The sequence below is a fragment of the Haliaeetus albicilla genome, chromosome 23, assembly GCF_947461875.1.
Source record: "Haliaeetus albicilla chromosome 23, bHalAlb1.1, whole genome shotgun sequence".
NCBI classification, from domain to species: Eukaryota; Metazoa; Chordata; class Aves; order Accipitriformes; family Accipitridae; genus Haliaeetus; species Haliaeetus albicilla.
This window is the reverse complement of record NC_091505.1, coordinates 13124640-13138076: the sequence shown is the minus strand read 5'-3', so window position 1 is coordinate 13138076 and position 13437 is coordinate 13124640.

The following is a 13437-nucleotide window of genomic DNA, read 5'->3' as shown; positions in this document are numbered from 1 at the left end:
CAAGCGCTCATTTCATTTACCATTAGCCGGGTGTACTAGAATTGCTCTTTATTTGTGCGACACACACAATTATTCGGGGACCGCCGGGGTGTCTCTGGCTTCCAGAATAAAGCATCCCCTTCTTGAGATTGCATCTTAAAGCTGAAGAAATTTGGCTAGGCCTGTAGGCAACAGCTGGGTGCAGCAAAGACAGCGGGTTCCTTTCTTTTCTCATCTAAAGACAGACTGCCTTCACCTAGGTACTGGAAAAGGTCCCAATAAGCAGAAGGCAAGAGGCAGAAGTGCCCAACAGCAGTCAGGAATAGCAGCTGAAGGGAACTGAGCAAACAGTCCGTTCAAATAACTCATCCTTCTCCACCTCCACCATTAATTCTTGTTCCTAATTACCCTCAGCTGTAGTGGATTTGCCATCTTGCAATCTCAGTTCTCCAGGTTGCCAGCTGTTCTACAGAAAACGTAGTCAGGCCACGGTTATGGATTTATGCACACCGGCCGCCCTAACAGGGTCCAGCCCTAGGATCCTGCTGAAAATGCAATCAATGTCCGAGTGAAGGTTTCTGATGCCTCTTTTATTAGTTCTCAGGTCACAGCTCGAGCTGCGTGCCTCTGGAGAGGGACCCCTACCCCAGATCGCACCCCTCAATTATACCCAGCACCCAATCCCCAAGTCTAATCACTTAATTCTGGTCAGCGGTCTCTTGATTTCTTACTGGTTTTCACTGTCGCCGAGCCAGCCTTCTTCTGAAGTTACTTCATTCTCTTGGAATTGTTTCCTTGGTCCTCATCTTCTTCGTTCTGCTCGTATCTGCCGGATTCAGCTAGTTCTGTGTTAGCAGCATTAGTTTTATCAAAAAGTTTACTCTCAGTCAGCTCTCGCGGCCTAAGGCTTCAACTACTTTAGCTTCTACTGCCAAGCTACTAACGCTAAACGAGACTGTTCAGAGAGAAGAATACAGTTAATTGCATTTCTTCTGTAACAGTCCTCCCTTTGTTTCTTTCAGGCATCCCTGCCCATCTATAGTTGGTCTTGTATGAGGACTCTTCGATACCCTTGTACAAATTTCATAAGCATATTCTGTAAACAATTCCAAATGCAAGTAAAAACACAGCAGGCCACCAGAAGCATAGTAACCACAGCTAAAAGACTCTTTAGCAATGAACTAAATAAACTGCTAAACCATGAGGATAATCCCCATCCAGAGAACAAGTTTTGTAACCAGGGATTCAATGGCTGTTCCTCGATCACTGATAGAGTCTCCAAGTTCTAAAGCAACCTTTTCTAAGGCCCTTTGTAGTATATCGGCATGGTGGGGCCGGTCACTTACGGAATCATTCCTGAAATGGAACATCCTATTAGTTTTCCCTCTGCTGGTGGATTTTTCCATGTGCTAGCTAGTGCTTCTTCTAGTCTTTGGAGAGTTTGTTCTCAAGTTTCAATGAGGGAAGTTTCTGTGACGTTTCTAATTGTTCCCTGAGGTAACTTAGAAGTAATGTGTAAATAGGGCACCCCACGGGCAACCTAACAACTGCCAGTCCAATTGGCTGGTAGTATTTTATAAGCTTTTCGGCCACAGGCAAAATAATGGCCTTGTAGGGCCCACAGTGGGGAGTGATGTCTACTTGTTAGTACACTGGTGTGTAAGATTAAAATCCCATATCTTCCCAACGGAAGGTCAAAACCGTCTTTGTCTTCCGATATGTGAGTTCCACTTAGACTACATTGTCCTTTACCTTTCCACCACTTGTAGCTCGTTCTGGTGTCATACGTTGGGATGCTACTGCAGTTGTTCCTCCATGGCCTGAAGCTTATAGTTTCAAAAAAATGGGGTTTGACCTTTACAGAAAGTGTGGGTGTTCTTAAACCAGTAACCATCTCTCCACTGGGTTATGAGGCATGAGCTGTTTCCTGCCGGGTAGGCACATTGGTCAGACTGGTTGCGAGTGAAACAGAAAGTTCCTTCTGTGAGCATGGCGGTGGTATATTCCCAACCCTGACATTTGGTCCAAGTTAAGAGAGTCTTATTCCAGAAAAGTGAATTGGAGGGGTTGTTTATAAGTATAGTTCTCTGTCGCTTTCAGTTCAACTAAGGTCAAAGGATAATAACGGAATATTGGCGAGGAGGATTGTAAACACCCTCAAGTGACCTGCAGCTGGAGCGTAGAAAAATAAATAGATCATATTGATAGTCGTTTATCCTTGTGTGCTGGACAGGTAGAACATCTGTGTTTAGGTAACACAGGCAGATGGCAGACTTAGAGGCACCCTATTGGACACGCTTGAAATTCCTGCCCCGCTACGCAGAAGGTCAAAGCACAGTGGTAAACCACACCTGCGCGAATCCCTGATAAACACGCAAAACCAGCAGGGTCGGCGATCCTCCAGCATGGACCAAGCTCAGCAGTGCCTGCGTCCCTGCTTGTGTGCCTCTGCCTGAGTGCTGCTTCGGGGATGCCCCGGCTGGCGAGGTAAGAAAAATAAATTCACTCTTTGCATTTCATCCGTGGGTTTGTGGTTGTTCCTGTGTTCTGCCTGCGCTCACTCACACAGCTGCTTTATCTGCCAGTTCATTATTTCTTTCAGTTTCGCTGGATCCTTTGGTATGAGCTGGACAGTGGACTACAGCGATTTGCCTTTAATAGCTTCCAACAGCATTTGGATTTCAGTTCCATGAGAAGTATTTTTGCCCACCAAGGTACGGAACCCTCGTTCTTTCCATAGCATACCCGTTGCATGACAACTCCAAAGGCATATTTAAAGTCAGTATAAATAGTTACCTGCTGATTATGCCCCACCCAGGCTGCTCTTGCTCATGCAGTTAATTCAGCCCCTTGGGCGCCCACTGAGAGTTGTAGAGGTTCTGCTTCAAGTACCTCTAAGTTTCTCACCACTGCATAGCCGCGTGTTGTTTTCCATCCACACAGTATGACAATCCATCGGTGGAAAGGGTTAGATCCAAGTTCTCTAGAGTTTGATCCCGCAGATCTTCCTGTAGGTGGCTGGAGCGGAACACGACCTTAGCACAGTCATGATGCGGCTCACCGTCGGAGGGAGCGGGCAGTAAAGTTGCTGGATTCAAAACATTACGTCTCTTCAAAGTAACATTACCTGCATTTAAAATCGTTAATTCACAACGATGTGCTCTTTGTGGGGACAATGCTCGCGTAGCATGTTGCTTAAGAATCAGTTCCACTTCATGCGGGACATACACGGTTGTTGGGTGACCCAGGACTAACGGTCTCCTGCTTTCTATGGTAGTCACTGTTGCTGCTATCACTCTAACGCAGGAATTATTCCCTGCAGCTACAGGATCCAGTTGAGTCGAGTGGTAAGCCACAGGGCGGCGGTGCGGACCCAGCTTTTGAGTAAGGACTCTGCTGGCACAAATAGTTTAAAGGGCTTGGAGTAATCTAGCGATCCTAATGACGGAGCAGAAGCTAAAGCTCCTTTTATAGCTTGGAAAGCCTTTTCTCTCTTTGGACCCCACCGTACAGGCTCCACTTCCTCTGCCTTGGTAGCTTCTGTCCATGGCTTACTTAACTCCCCTAGCCCCGATAGCCACAGTATCCTACTGCACCTAAAAATCCTCGCAATTGCATCTTTGTTACCGGTCGAGGTATTTCTACAATAGCCTGGACCCGTTCTGGGTCGACTAACCTTTGTCCCTCTTTTAATACGAATCCTAAATATTTCACTTCCTGGTGACGCAGCTGAAGCTTAGAAGGAGATGCACAGTGACATTTTTCTGCTAAAGCAGTACATAGACAAATAGTATCTTTCAAGCAATCTTCGTATGTCTTGCTGGCAACTAACGAATCATCTACATATTGTACAAGTATAGAACCTCCAGGTAATGCAGCATCTTTCAAATTTTCTCCTTGCCACGCCAGCATGTGATCCTTAAAATAGCTGCAGATGTCAGAGGTGGCTTGGTCCACAAACACACTTGCTGCCAGTTCATTACTGAAATTCTGAAGAGTCATTCCCCCATACGCCAACAAAGCCTGTCACAATCTTCCCCAGTAGTCGCTGGGGTGTTCCTCTGGCCTCTGTCTGCATTCCTGTACTTTAGTTCGCTTTACTCTCATCTCCTCCAAAGCTCTAATCACATTTATCAGATTTCTAACCACTGTTTGGCAATTATCTCTGTCTGTTTGATTATTCTAATGCCAACCGGGATCAACCTGAGGCCAGGCAGTCCGATTTCCCCCTGCCTGTAGTGTTAATTCCACATTCTTTTCAATTACCCTATCTTTCTGTCTGGGTGGAACAACTCACTCAAAAATGACTTGGGGGATGGGAAATTAATTCTGGTGGAATCTTCTTGAAGATAATCACTGAAAGGATTTTTCACGCCATCCCTGGGATCCTGCAGGTTTTGAGGTTTCCTTGCACCGGACTCCCACGCTGCTGCTCGACGAGTTCCCCAGGTTGCCTCGGTCTAAATTTACCCTAAGAAATACAAGAAAAAAGACGACCATAAATCCCTAGAGAAAGGAAACAAGAAAGCAGGGGAGTAAGAGGAGGAGAAAAAGAAAAGAAAGAAAATCCATCTTGCTCTGACAGCAATTTTCTCCTGCCCTGTGGGAATAAAACTGCTCCTGACTGACTGGGCTATCAGAAAGCCCGGAGTGCTGTGAGACGTGGGGAAGAGGAGGTGTGGGAGCTGCAGGCGTTGATGCGACCGGCTCCGACAGCTGCTGTAATGCTGCCGGGAGGAAAGAGCCCCAGCAGCATAGCCTGGGCAGGGACCGAGGGGAGAGCTCTGCTGCGGCAAGGCAGCCCAGCCCTGCCCCTCACAAGGCGGGTGCTCAGAGGCGGGAAAGGTGCTGGGGGTCTGCCCGTAACACATCCCACAGGGGAATTCAGACCGTGTCACCGGGAATGCATCAACTTTGTACACAAATGGAGCCAGAAAGCTTACTTCTTGAGCAGACGCCCTGATCTGGAAACTTGGGGAAAGTTCTGATGTGAGCTTTGTGCTCTGGGGCCCTGTCTGCTTTTTTTTTAAACTTACTTTTAACTGTGGCCTCGTAGACTGGGGACTAGCTTTTGGTCAGCATCCTCCCTGGAGAATCTTCTCCTGCTGCATCTTCCAGAGGTGGCCAGAGGTGCACCTCCTCGCTGCCATGTCTTGCTCATGACAGTGGGGATTCCGGAGCTATGACCCAGAGAGCAGGACCCAGAGGAGCAAACCTGCCCCAGAGGAAGGGACCACCACACACGTACGTGAGGCAGCAGAGGAGCACCAGGGTGCCAGGGAGGACGTACGGGAGTGCCTGTGGGAAGTTCTCGTACAGGTGAGAACACGCGTCGCTCAGATAGTCCGCCAGCCAGGACCAGCGGACGCCTGTGGAAGAGACGTGTCCTAGTGACTGCGAGGAAGTGATGGGAGAGGGATGTGAGCCAGGGCCCACCCTCCCAGGAGATCTTTGTGGGACAGGCAGTGGTCAGGGCTGCTCGCCTCGGGGGGTTTGCTGGTGGCAGACTCAGGGATGTTCAATCCTGACTCAGATTTCACACACCCGATGCTGCCAAAAAGAACCCCTCTGATCCCAGAAGCTCTTTTGAGTCTTGCAGCAAAACTCCCTACTGGGGAGAGCAGAGGGACACTAGAAACCCTCCTTTTTCATAGATCCGAGTGTATTTTGAGGCAGGGCCAGGCCTTCTTCCCTGTGCTGGTGTGCAGCATCCAGCCCCTCTCACTACACACGCACACACGCACGCCTGCGCGCGCACCACTGCCCTCGCTCTGGAGCCACCATAAGGAACTTCAGCCCTGGGACAAAGCCAGTGCCCTCTGTGCAAACCGGTTTTACTTGCGTGCACAGCAAGCGGAGGAGCGAGCCTGGTCGTGCAGCCACATACATGGAGGACAAGAGGGTCATTTGGGGCAGCACAAAGAGTGTTCCCTGGTTGGGGCTGCTGGGTGCCTTGTCTGCTGCAGGCTGAGGCCAACAGGGTGGACAGGGAGCCCCCAGATCACGAGGGGCAGTGTGCCCACCCCTCCGGTGCTGGAAAACTTCATCCTTCCCAAGGAACTGCCTGGAAAACTCCAGCCCCCTGGGCTGAAGTTCCTGCAGTGCTCTCCAGCCCAGGACTGCCCCGTAGGGCTAGCTGCCCACCCCTTATCTCCTCCACAGCAGGTAAGTCAAGTGGATGGGGATGAAGAGGCAGAAACCCATGGCTCTGCCGCTCAGAGGCGGCTGGGGTGGGCAGTCAGGGCTGCTCGGGGCAGGCTCCTCCCGTCAGTCCCTCTCCTGTGGCAGCTGTTGCGCACTTATGTGGGATCACCTGGCTGGAGTCTTCTGCATCATCCACATGTAGCTCCAGATCCACTTCTGGCCCTGTCCTCAGCCTCACCACTGCCCAGCTGGGAGGTGGCCTTGGGCTTTGTTGAGGGAATTATGCCGCCTGCCAGGAATTATGCCACTCTCAACAGGGCTTAGCCCTCGGTTCCTGCTCAAAGAAGACAAGTCGCCAATCAATCCACCGAGTAAATAAGTGGCATATTTATCTGACATGCAGAGCAGCTCCAGCTGGGTGCCTCCAAAGAGGGATGCCCAACAAAGACGCCCCTGGGCAATTATACCCTTACAGTCCAAGTTCCTCACTCCTCACGCAACAGTTCTGACCAGTAGTAGTAGTATTAGGGTCTGGGGTCTTCCCGTTCTTCACTGGGTCCCTTCGTTGTCTCTAGGCGGGCTGTTTCTTCTCTTCTCTCTAAGGTTGCTGCGTCAGCTGACGACGGTAGCGGCCTTCCTTGCTTCCTGGTCTTCCAGCTCGAACCAGCTCTGGGGCCTTCTTTTACTTAACTAGGTAAAAGTTCAGTGTATCTGGATGCAAGTTCACAGCTTGCAGCCTAGGGCTTCAGCAAATTTAGCTACTAATGCTAAGCAAGTTATACGAAGCAAGTTCTGTGTAAGTAGTACACCAAATCGCACAACAGGCTTGCAGTGACGGTAGAAGATCAGGGCAGTCAGCACCAGGAGCAGAAGAAAGACAGCTATGAGGGCCACGTTTTGCAGCTAGGCATGGTGGGACCTGTGGCCCAGACTTCGTCTGCAGGGTTCCCTGGAAAGCCTGTAAAGTCAGATTAGGATGAGAAGATACTGGAGTAGGTCGGGGGCCTAGAAAAGTCCCAGGGTGCCTGACTGCATTCAGCACCAACAGATGTGCCCAGTAGGCTGGAGGATGCTGCTTGGACCGTCATCTCCCCTAGCCCTGCCCGGCTGACCAAGAAGGATCTGCAGAGCACTTTGGAGCATCCTTACGCAGCGGCTGAGGCAGCCTGGGAGGAGGAGTACCCATCGAGAGCAAGCCTTGCGTCTCCTGGAGAGAGCGGGCTGGCGGGAGAGTACAGACATACAGTGGGATGGGGGGCATGGCTTTGAAACGTGCCGCCCTGAGCACGTCCGGGAAGCAGGACGCCTTGCCTCCAGGCTCCTCTTGCACTCACGGGCTAGAAACAGGCTGGTAACAGTGTTGGGTAGGAGGCAAGAGGTACAGAGAGCAGAGAGAAGGCCTGCAATTAATCGTGGAACACATAGTAGGAGGGAGAAATGTGACAAGAGACACCTGACAGACAGAAAAGGGAAGTCTAGGTCTGTTCATTCCCTCTTGGTTACGTAGGGGGAAACCGAGGTGCAGGAGGTGGTGAGCCGCTTGGCCCTAGCTCCATGGCTGAGCTGGGAGTTAAGCTGTGCTTTCCCGAGTCCGCTTCGCTCCCTGTTGGCCACGGTCCCTGCTCAGGTGCTCCCTTCAGCACGCTGCTGCCCGTTTCTGTTATGTGCTGGCAGCTTTTTCCGAAAATGGTGCCCGTCTGCCCAGCTGCAATACCTGCATACATCTCCCACGTCTGGCTCAGGTGGGGGCTGCATACGGGGGGCTCTCCATCCAGCACAGGAGAAGCCAGATTCAGAAGCGGCCCTGGCCCATGGCTCATCTGGCTGGGGCTCAGCATTGAAACACTTTGCACACTTTGGATTGCAAAATAATCTCTGCTTGGGCTATGCTGGAAAGGGAGGGCAGGGATGTGTTTTGTCTTCCTGGAGACACCAGATAGCTTCGTGATCACTGGATCCCCCAGCCCAGGCAATCCTAGCAGCCGAGCCACGAGAAAGAGTAAGATCCCCAGCGCCCGGGAGGATTCGGCCAGGCAGCCCCTGCCGCAGCAGGGCTCTTTGCAGGGTGGTGACCAGGCAGGGCATCCCCTGGCCAAGAGGCAGAGGGCTTTGTGCTGGTCCAGCCCTTCCCCTGCACAGAAACGTCTGTGGCTTGGGGGAGGCTGTGATGCATCTCAGGTCTGCATTGCGCTAGGAGGAAACAGCGCCTGGTCTCCCATTCCCCACAAGCTAAATGTCAAGGGGCGCTTCCAGTAATGGGCACCAGAGCTTGGCAGGCTCGGACACGTCTGCCCACCTGCCCACAGCCCCTTCCCAGTGCTTTCGCTCAGCACAGCCGCCCCTTCACGGCTTCCCGGGCAGCTGAAGAACATCCTGGAGCTGCTCAGGGCTGGTTGGTGGACACTGCTCGGTCACCTGCAGAAGATTTCAGCCCTGTTTCCTCTTTGAAAATGATCCAGAGGGGACTCCGGTGCACACAGCTTTCTCTCTGACCTAACCCTGTGTCACCGGACAAGTGTGCCGCAACACGGCAGCCTGTTTCTGGAGGCGGGATGAGCCCGAGCATCCACTGGTACAGGCAGGGACCGTGTCCCTGCTTCACCAAGCAGAGCTGGGTACCAGCCCTGAGAGACAAGGCAGCCAGGACCATACGGAGCAGCCACTCCTGTGTGGCTGGCCACACCTGCATCTGAGCCAGCTCCTGGGTGGGCCTGTGGTCCTCACCAACTTTGTGTTGCCAAAACCCCCTGCTCTTGACCAACCCCTGTCAGCCCCTCACCCTGATGGGTATTTAAGCTTCAGCTGGTCAGGCCCAGCCTGGTCTGCAGTGGTAGCCATGGGCAGAGGGTGCAGATGTCTGCCCTTGTCCAAGGGCATCAGCATGGGGGACCGGGCCAGTTCCTCAGCGAGTGCGTGCAGGTCTCTGTCTACAGTCCAGCTGCTGTTTGGGGCTGAGCTGTTCTCTCTGCCATCAGGCCCTTCACCATGCCCGGGATGCTCCTCTGCACTGCTGGTCCAGAGACTGCAGCCAGCTGTCCTTGTGCAGCATTGGCCACTGCGCTCAGGAGAGATGTAGTTGCCTTGGAGCTGAGGAAGGTTGCCTTGAGAAGGGCCCAAGGTGGCAGGTTTTGGCCTCCCAGGCTGAAGGCTACCCTGCCTCAGGCAGGCATGCTCCCCTTTGAGAAGCTTATGGCTCCAATTCCTCTCTTCAGGCCCCACTTGCCAGGCAGCCCCTCCTCACATCTGTGCCTGGTGATTGTCAGAATGCAATCAAGCCAAAGGGTGATTGCATCTCCTGCTTGTTGCTGTAATGTAATCACTGCCAGGGCCACTGCAAAGGCTCCTTGTACAGCAGCGTGGAGCCCAGCAGCTGCATGAGGCTTTTTCAGCCCTCTGTCACTCGAGACACCAGCTTCTCATCTCCGCTGGGTGTGGGTGCCCAGACAGGTCACGTCACCGGGCTGATCCGCAGCATGAGTCCCCGCTTCCTCCGGACGCAGGCCGTGGAGGGAAGCGTCTGCGTGCACCACAGCCAGCCCAGTGCACCTGAGGGCGGGCAGGAGCTGGGTGGCTCACAGCAGCCGTTTCTCGCACAACCACCCTGCCTCATGGCCTGGGGTCCCCACCACGACCCTCCCCTGGTGCTGCCGTGCTGCCGGCAGAGCTCTCCTCAGAGCTGCCCCAGGCCACATCTCGTAGGTGTGAGCAGAGACTACCTGACTCTGATGGGGTGCCGTGGGAATCCACAAGCCAATCGCTGGCTGTTGATGGGCTGGCCTGTTTGAGTTAATGCCTAGGCTGTGGTGATGCTGGGACGTGACCTATTGTGTAAACTGAAAGCGCAAGTAGCATTTTCTGGTAAGTCTATTCAGCTACACGTGCCTGAAGAAACAGCATGGAGACCCCAGTTGTGTCTATTGACTGAAAAGAAACAAGAGGGGACTAGAATCTCAGAGGAAATTCTGGATGCTGTAATACCCCTGGCATAGGCCTCCAAGAAACCTGGATGAGACAAAAACGCTACTCCGGTAAAAGTTGAATTAAAATTGGGAGCTCAACTGGTAAGGAAAAAACCAGTATCCTATGAAGTTAAGAGGTCAGAGTGGGCTTAGAACCATTGATTCATACTTTTGTGCAGCATGGACTGCTGCGGGAATGTCAGTCAGAGCGTAACACCCCCATCTTAGCAGCTAAGGAACCTCAAACTCAAGAGTATCCGTTGGCACAAGACTTGGGAGAAAGTCACAGCTGACATACACCCAGTTGTCCCAAATCCCTATACCGAGAAAAATCACAGCTGATGTACACCCAGCTGTCCCAAATCCTTATACCTTGTTGTCGGCAATACCAGAAGATAGTGTGTGTTTTACAGTGTTAGATCCAAAAGATGCCCCTTGGAAGAAGAAAGCCAGAAGATGCTCGCCTTTGAGTGGGAGAGTCCTACCACAGGGAGGAAAATACAACTCTGCTGGACCATGCTGCCACCAGGATTCAAGAATAGCCCAACACTGTTTGGTAATGTGCTTGCCAAGGAATTGGAAGATTGGCCATTACTTTCCTACAGCACGTAGATGACTCCCTACTTGGGGCAAAGACTGAACAAGAATGTAAAATTGCAACTACAGAGTTGCTGAAATTTCTTGGGACTGGCTGGATATCGAGTATCTCAGAAAAAGGCTCAAATAATACAGACCACTGTAACTTACTTGGGATTTGAGCTATCTCAGGGAAAGAGGGAACTAGGCGCAGAAAGAAAAGCAGCTATTTGTCTAATAGCTCCCCCGCCCCGCTCTAAGAGAGAACGACAAGGGTTCTTGGGAATGGCTGGAATGCTGTAGACTCTGGATACCAAATTTCAGCCCAATTGCCAAACCATTATACGTGGCTATGAAGGGGCCTGGAGAAACTTTGGAATGGACACCAGAGTGCCCGAAAGGATTCGAGTCCATTAAACCTGAACTAATGAGAGCCCCTGCTCTGGGTCTGCCAGACTTAAGCAAACCCTTTACGTTATATGTGCATGAGAAGCAATACATAGCACTGGGAGTCCTGACTCAGACTCTGGGAGACTGGAAAAGACCAGTAGCTTACTTCTCCAAGCAGTGAGAAAAAGTAAGCGAAGGATGGCCTGCATGTTTGAGAGCTGTGGTTGCAGTGGTGCTGTTAGTTAAAGCCCAGAAATTAACCTTGGGGCAGCCTTATCACAGTTTTTGTACCACATGCAGTGATAGCTGTACTTGAACAAAAGGGGCACCACTGGATCTCTCCTAGCAGGTTAGCCCAAGGTCAGCTGGTGCTGATCAAACAGGACGATGTCACTTTAAAAATGTCTTTGACCTTGAATCCTGCCACTTCTAATGCCCACAGACAAAAAGGGAGAGCTGGAACATGACTGCCTGCAGGTTACGGAGCAGGTATACTCTAGCCGACCTGATTTGAAAGATGTGACAACATTAATCAACCCAGAAACTGAACTTTTTACAGGTGGAAGCAGCTTCACGGTGAATGGAGAACAGAAAGCTGGGTATGCTGTGATAACCCTACAAGAGGAAGCTGAAGCATGAGCATTGCCACCCCAATACCTCCGCTCACAAAGCAGAAATCATAGCTCTAACTCGAGCTTTAGAGCTATCCAAAGATAAAAAGGTAAACATACACACAGACTCCAAATATACATTGGGAGCAGTCCACGCACATGGAGCCATTTGGAAAGAGCGTGGGCTGTTACCCTCTCAAGGAACTCCTATCAAATACGGCCCAGAGATTTTAAAATGGCTGCAAGCTGTTCTAGGACCAAAAGAAGTTGCAACTGTACGTTGCAAAGCTCACCAGAAAGGACAAACCGAGATAGTCAAAGGACATCGAAAGGCAGATGGAACGGCTAAAAGAGTTGCAGAAAGGGCATCACCGACTGGGGCACTGATCCCACCAAGAGAAGTTCAATGGGAACCTCCAGACTATTCTGAAGAGGAGGATCGGCTTGCCAAATATTTGGAATGTACCATATCAGAGGAAGGTTGGTGGGCAACTAAAGACGGACAGGTATTGATCACCACCCCAGCGGTAAGAGAAATACTGAGGAAAACCCACAATGCATCCCATACGGGAGCAGATGCTTTGGCTGCAAGCGTTAAAAGATATGCTGTAGGAACAAAAATGCAAAAATTAGCCAATATAATTGTAGGACAAGGTCAGCGGTATTGCAAGAATAATCCAAAAATTCAAAGAAAGCCTCCTTTCGGAGAAGCACGACAAGGCCGAACCCCAGGGGAATACTGGCAAATAGATTTTTCTGAATTACCAAAATGTAATCAGTTTAAGTATCTTCTGGTTTTGGCAGACACTTCTTCTGGGTGGCCTGAAGCCTTCCCGTGCCATACCAACAAATCTAGAGAAGTAGTTAGAATATTGCTCAAAGAAGCGATTCCAAGATTCAGCATCCCACAAAGGATGTCATCAGACAGCGGGCCTCACTTTATAGCTGAAGTAGTTCAGGGGGTCACCAAGTTCCTACAAATATAACAGGATCTACATACACCTTGGAGATGCCAATCAAGTGGGAAGGTAAAAAGGATGAATCGGACCCTAAAGAGACAAATCTCAAAGTTGTGTCAGGAAACACAAATGAAGTGGGTAGATGTCCTACCTACAGCATTAATGAGAATTCGGATTACTCCTAGAGTAAGAGAAGGAGTGAGTCCTTTTGAAATTCTGTATGGGAAACCATATCCTGTAAACCGGACAACAGGAAAAGGGGACCAAATGCACATGAAGGGAGAGGAAACGTTTATCAATTATTACCCTTGTCACAGACTTTTATCTTCCTTGCACGGGTACCCTAACCAGCGAGCTCCTTCACCTTTAGACTCGCTGGTGCACAATTTTAACCCGCAGATGAAGTTTACATCCGTACCTAGAAAGATGAGCCTTTGAAAGAAAGGCGGAAAGGACCTTACCTGGTGCTACTTATTACTTATACCGCTGTGAAAGTAAAGGGTACAGATTCGTGGGTACACTATACCCGCGTGAAGAAAGCTCTGCAGAAGGAATGGATCTCTGTAAAGATGGGACCACTGAAGCTCTCTCGATCCCAGTGAACTGTGGCTGGGACTCTGAACAAGTCATATATTGAGTTAGACTGTACACAAGGCCTAGTAACATTGTATTGCATTTTGATAACTATTTTCATACCTTTGTGAATGTAAATTATGTAGACAGACAGATTTCTTTAAGAAAAAAACATGAAGGAACTAAGGGGGGGGGGGTAATACTCCTCTGTTGCCTACGGATAAAGTTAAAAGATGCCAGGGTGTT